At 37.8% G+C, this 6,000-nt stretch overlaps 1 protein-coding gene across 1 annotated transcript in view; it reads right to left on the minus strand.

Annotated features, from left to right (window-relative positions):
• LOC134742056 (diacylglycerol lipase-beta) overlaps nucleotides 1-1,845 on the minus strand; it is a 101,977-nt gene extending 100,132 nt beyond the window's left edge. Inside the window, exon 1 of the mRNA XM_063674985.1 lies at nucleotides 1,410-1,845. The gene's annotated coding sequence lies outside the window, so the exon portion shown is untranslated. The remainder of the gene's footprint in view (nucleotides 1-1,409) is intronic.
• Between the last annotated feature and the right edge of the window lie 4,155 nt (nucleotides 1,846-6,000).

Genomic DNA, 6,000 nt, shown 5'->3' on the forward strand with positions numbered 1-6,000 from the left:
CCTAAAATTTGTACTTGACCTAAGGCTTTATTACTTACTGCTGAACTTTCGTGGTCAGTTTGCAAATAAAATGATTGCAGGTTGATATGTACCTATGTTTGTATGTATTTTTTATTGGTACCTACTAACAATTAAGCTTTCAAGTACACACACAAGCGTGTTCTATTTTTTAGGAACCAAGTAAAACCATTAAATTTAAAAGTTTTTTTTTTTTTACGCTACACCACAGGATTAGGTATTAAATGAAATTAAAACTTTTCCCGTCAATTCTGAACATATATTTCCTGCCAACTATTAAATCACCTAAAGTTTGGCTGCACAATTTTCTTGGAAAAATCAAAAGCATGTCTTTCGTAAATACTTGGAAATGTGCACAAGTACATGTAAGTGTGGGAACATGGAACGTGTTAAAATAAGCCCTGTTATGCGGTAGATACGCTTTGTGTTTTCCTTTGGGGCTTAAAACGCTCTCTCGCAGGAAAATTATCCGTACAATGCCTAGACTCCACGTTTGTCTTTATGAAGTTACCCGCAAAGGTCGCCGCGTTTCGCTTAAAATTTAATTTAAAGATTAATGGCTCTTGCAGCGCCTTTGTGTAAACTTGAGGTATACCTACCTAAACGGAGATACCTATTCAACCCGGTTCTATATTTAGTCTTAACAGAACCAGAGTGGAAAAAAAAACTGCTTGTTTAACGAAGGTTGTCAGCAATGACGTAAAGTAAAATCAATCTACGGCTACAGTTTGTAGGTAGTTATTTGAACTGTTACTCTTTTTTTAAATACTGGGGCTCAATAAATATTTATCGGCCTTCAAATAAAGGTCACTGGAAGCCGGATGGTAAATCACCCTCGTAAAAGTGCGTAGTTTAACGATCGGCGTAAGAACCAGCCGGTACCTGAAAAGAGAGAGGCGTTTTACAACCTCTTTGAAGACGGCCTGGAAGGAGGTAATACGGCATGTGTCTCTTTGGCAAGGTACGCCACGACTAATATTTGTAAACACAAACAAGACATCGTGACAGTTGGCGTGTAGCCAGAAGTTTCCCAAAAGATTGAAGAATAGACAGCACTTTTCTTAGATATATATCTACCAAGATATTATTATGTCAAAAGAAAAATAAAACTTAATGGTTTTAAAATAGATAAGCTTCAGATTTATCATTTAATGATCCTGTTGATCATTCCTCATAGCGCCACCTGTCATCGCCGTCACGCCGGTAACGCAGACGACCAGCTTAGATCGTAATGTCAACTTGAAAAAGTCACTTGGTGCTGAGAAAAATGGTCACTTTGTAGTTTGTTAATAAGGTGCCATTTGGACAAATATTTTATTAGGAATTTATTGTCAACCGACTAAGTGGACGTTTTTGCTCTACATCATCCATCACAAAAAAAAATTACTTACTTGTCTGATGCGCGGAATCAGGCTTACATAAGCACGTGTGCCCGTTTTTTATCCGCCGTATATGCACGTTCACCAAGCACCTCATAAACCAGATTTCGACATTTTAACACTTATTTCCATTGCGACACACCGCAAGGAAAACACCTACACAGCCAAATTCCGAAGCCGGAGTTAACTCGGCCCGCTTGACCGCTTTCGCTCGTGCAAACTGCAACACAGCCTCTTGCCACTTCGGTGATCACTCGGTAGCACTGTGGACTATACCTAGCCAAATGACGTTTGAAGTAAACCGCACTGTAGGCTCGCGTGCCAAACTAAGTTGTTTTTATTTTGAGATTATTTTAGTTTTTGATTGTGCAGCACTCGATGCCTAAGCGCAGGTGTTCGCGTTTGCGCGTGTGCGTTGTCGGCGAACGCGTGGCGATGCAGCACTGGCGTGACTGACGGGGCGCTGGCCGCGGCCCGAGGCGCGCCACCGCGGTCATCGACGAGTTGAGGTGGGCAAGCTCTCGCGTTTGAACCCACTAGACAACCTGACAGACGCCCTAGAATTGGCTGATGCTGCCAGTGCTAATCTTCGTCACTTTCGCCATCTTGTGTCCTGAGCTCTACGCTTAGCAGTCTGAAATCAAATACAAGACTTAATCATTCATTCAGTCATTGGCCAACGATTAATCCTAGTCTCACACAAATACCTGATGGTACGCATGCGGAGACATCACCACATCATGATGATGAGCTCACTGTATAATACCTATTCAGTTTTTTAGAAGTCTTAGATCATTTAGCACCTTTAAGTAAGGACTGTATCATTTTATGAATACAACTTTAGCCGTTTATTTTTGGTATTACATTTTTATTTAAAAATTACATATGTGTTTAATTAGTGCTCTAATAAGGTCCATATTTCGTCCTGGGAGCATGTGGTTTAGACAAAATTTAATTCTCCCGAGTATGTAACAATAACGATTTCGGACAAATACTTGAAATACTACAAGAAAATTTACGGTGTGCGAACAAAACGATATTACACAAAAAAAGTCGTACCTACTATGCGAACCGCAATAGGCTAGCTAGATGACAAATCTTTATTAATGGTATCAATCGATCAGGTTTGTTTTGGGAATCAAATGTCTATATATATATGGGACCCAGTGCATTAAAGCAAAACAAAAGTCAGAAATGATATTCAAAGTCCGACAGTCGTACTTCACTTCACTCGCGAAACGCTCCTAAAAAACGATAAGTCAACGTGACGTCACGGTCATTGAGAACCCACTATAAGTATAATTGCGAATTTAATTTTGAATGACTGAAATGTAATAAAATATATTTTTCAAATCGTCATAGGTTTCTGAACAATCTTTTTCCCATAAAAAAAAAAAGATGTCATAACTCCTCTCCTTTTTAGGGTTCCGTACGGGAACTATTGACTTCTTTGTCCGTCCGTCTGTCCGTCTGTCACCATCAGGCTGTATCTCATGAACCGTGATAGCTAGACAGTTGTAATTTTCACAGATGTTGTATATGTATTTCTGTTGCCGCTATAACAACAAATACTAAAACCAGAATAAAATTAATATTTAAGTGATTTATTTGCCGTTTTTTTGCGTAATGGTACGGAACCTTTCGTGCGCGAGTCCGACAACAGAAATACATCATCTTCATTTTTTTATATCAGATATGGCCTAAAAATACCCTCAGATCAAACCCTTAGCTTAGAACATAGTAATACAAAATAATACATATATCAAATATTACAGTTAGACCGTTTTATCCGTATTTATAAGAAACGATACAGTCCTTATATTGTTAGCTATTGCTATTAAAAGCACATGACGTATTCTTCTTTTACTTACTATTAATTAGGTATTACGGTTATGTTTTTAACGATAATATTCGCATTCCATAACACACATAACGTTGAACCTAGTTATTGGTTCGTGTCTATAAGCCACGGTCAGCGATCTTAATAGAACATACAAGGGCGTTTCTATTAAGCCAATTCAGCAGTACTTCAGATTTAGGACATCTGAGACGTGCCGATACCGGACTTTACAATAATAACGAAAATAAGTACGGCAGATAAACTCAAGTAAATAGAAATTAACAACAAGTCAACAATTGGATTTTAAATAAATAGGAAAATATCATCATCATCATCATCATCATGTCAGCCGATAGACGTCCACTGCTGGACATAGGCCTCCCCCAAGGCTCGCCACTCCGACCGATCCTGTGCCGCTCGCAACCACCGAATTCCCGCGACCTTCACCAGGTCGTCGCTCCATCTCGTTGGAGGCCTACCGGCAGTTCGTCTTCCGGTACGTGGACGCCACTCCAGAACCTTCCGGCCCCACCGGCCATCAGTTCTGCGAGCAATGTGCCCCGCCCACTGCTACTTAAGGTTTGAAATTCTGCGAGCTATGTCGGTGACCCTAGTTCTACTGCGGATATCATCATTTCTGACCCTATCACGCAGAGAAACCCCGAGCATAGCTCTCTCCATTGTCCTTTGCGTGACCTTGAGCCTTCTTATGAGGCCCATCGTTAGCGCCCACGTCTCAGATCCGTATGTCATCATTGGCAACACACACTGGTCAAAGACTTTTTAAGACACTGCGGCAATTTGGACGAAAAGATACTGTGGAGTGGATAGGAAAATATACTATTATTAATTCAGTAGGTAAGCATAAATAGTTGCGAGAAATTGGATACCTTCAAAACAACTCACGGAATAGATTTTTTATAAATAGGCATAATATTTAAAATATTTCATTTATTACTCTGTCATTAAATAAATAATAATTAGGTGATTATTCCATTTTCTGATCTTTTCGATATGATATTTCTATTTAAAAAAACCTCTAATATAACCTCTAATAATCTAATTCACTTGACGTCAGAATAAGTAGACTAGTTTTGATTGCCTAAGCATGTTTATTTAATGTAGGTATTATGCAAAAATACATATATATAATATATACATAGGTATAGGTATAGACATAGGGATACATATATAGGTATACATATATACATAATAGGGATAGGTAGTATGTATAGACATAACTTTATTGACGTCATTTCTTAGTCCCGCCTTTTATTTGCTTCCTCTTCTTTAGGGTTCCGTAACCAAAATAACAAATGGGGAACCCTTTCTTTGAAGTGGTCGTCACGTCGTATGAAAAGCGTGTGCATTGGTCATTCATTACACACATCGACTTTCTTATTGCGCGCTCGCTTACAGCTCGCGCGCACAATATCGCCTCGTGTGTGTAATGACTAACTTAGCATTCATAATGCATAAAAAAAATGGCTTATATCAAACAGGTACCATTCTATAGGGTGAGGTGGGGTAAATTGACATTTTTAACACTCAAAAACTTATTCTATTTCATTCCAATTCCATCTAAAAATAAGCCTTGTGTGTGGATTTTACCTGTCTTATGTTTACCCCACCTGTCTGTCTTCAAAAACATAAAGTTTCTAAAAAAATAATTTAGCCAATATTGTTACAAATAATAGCTCTGACAGTCGATAAACACTCAAATACTTAATTCCCCTGCCAGGATTCGAATATTTACCTAGACATTTTATAAATCACAGTACCTACTTGCGTGCATTGTAACTAATGAGGTCGAATATGATTGCAGGAGTTTTATTGTAGGTTGAAGTTTCGTGTATGAAATCAATGTAGATACCAAGTCGTAGGTACATGAGTAATGAGTACATAATTATGACACCGCTAGTTCAAGTAAGCTAGTATTAAGGCTAATGTAAGGCTGTGCTAAGCCTACCAATCAGCTCATCGTTGCACACAAGTATGGCAAAACGTAGGTTAGGTATCCTTGTAAGCAGATAGATTCGGATTAATTTGGAACCTGTCGCGCTAACCAAAGCGTTTTTTTCCAAAATTAAGCAACAGCCCACCACAAGTCAATAGTAGATTGTTGACCAAAGGATGAAATGATGCCTTTAACCCGAGTTAAACACTACTTTTCATTTCGAACACGAGGAAAAAAATACACGTGTTTTTTTTAAAACATTCTTCTTCTTCCTGCCCTTATCCCACGTTATGTGGGGTCGGCACAACATGTTTTTCTCTTCCATTCTCCTCTATCTTTCGTCACCTCAGCACTCACTCCTTTCTTTCTCATATCCTCTTTCACACAATCCATCCATCGCTTTTTTCTGCACTAGAGCATTTTACTTTCAAAGTACGTTTTTTTCCTTTTTTTACGATAATTTTGGTTTTAAATGGATTTGTTATACAATTTCCATTCTGATTTTTAACTCCCCATTCCATAAATGTAACGATACTTACTTTTACCTGAATGGTTAACTGAAAGTACCCGCAAGAAATTCTATAAAAATTATAGTTAGTAATGTTTTTTTTAAAACATTTTTAACCTGAATGATTAAATGAAAGTACCCGCAAGAAATTCTATAAAAATTATAGTTAGTAATGTTTTAAAAAAAACATTACTAACTATAATTTTTCATTTTTAGGTAAAAGTAAGTATCGTTACATTTATGGAATGGGGAGTTAAAAATCAGAATGGAAATTGTATAACAAATCCATTTAAAACCA

The sequence above is a fragment of the Cydia strobilella genome, chromosome 6 (genome assembly GCF_947568885.1).
Source record: "Cydia strobilella chromosome 6, ilCydStro3.1, whole genome shotgun sequence".
Classification (NCBI taxonomy): domain Eukaryota; kingdom Metazoa; phylum Arthropoda; class Insecta; order Lepidoptera; family Tortricidae; genus Cydia; species Cydia strobilella.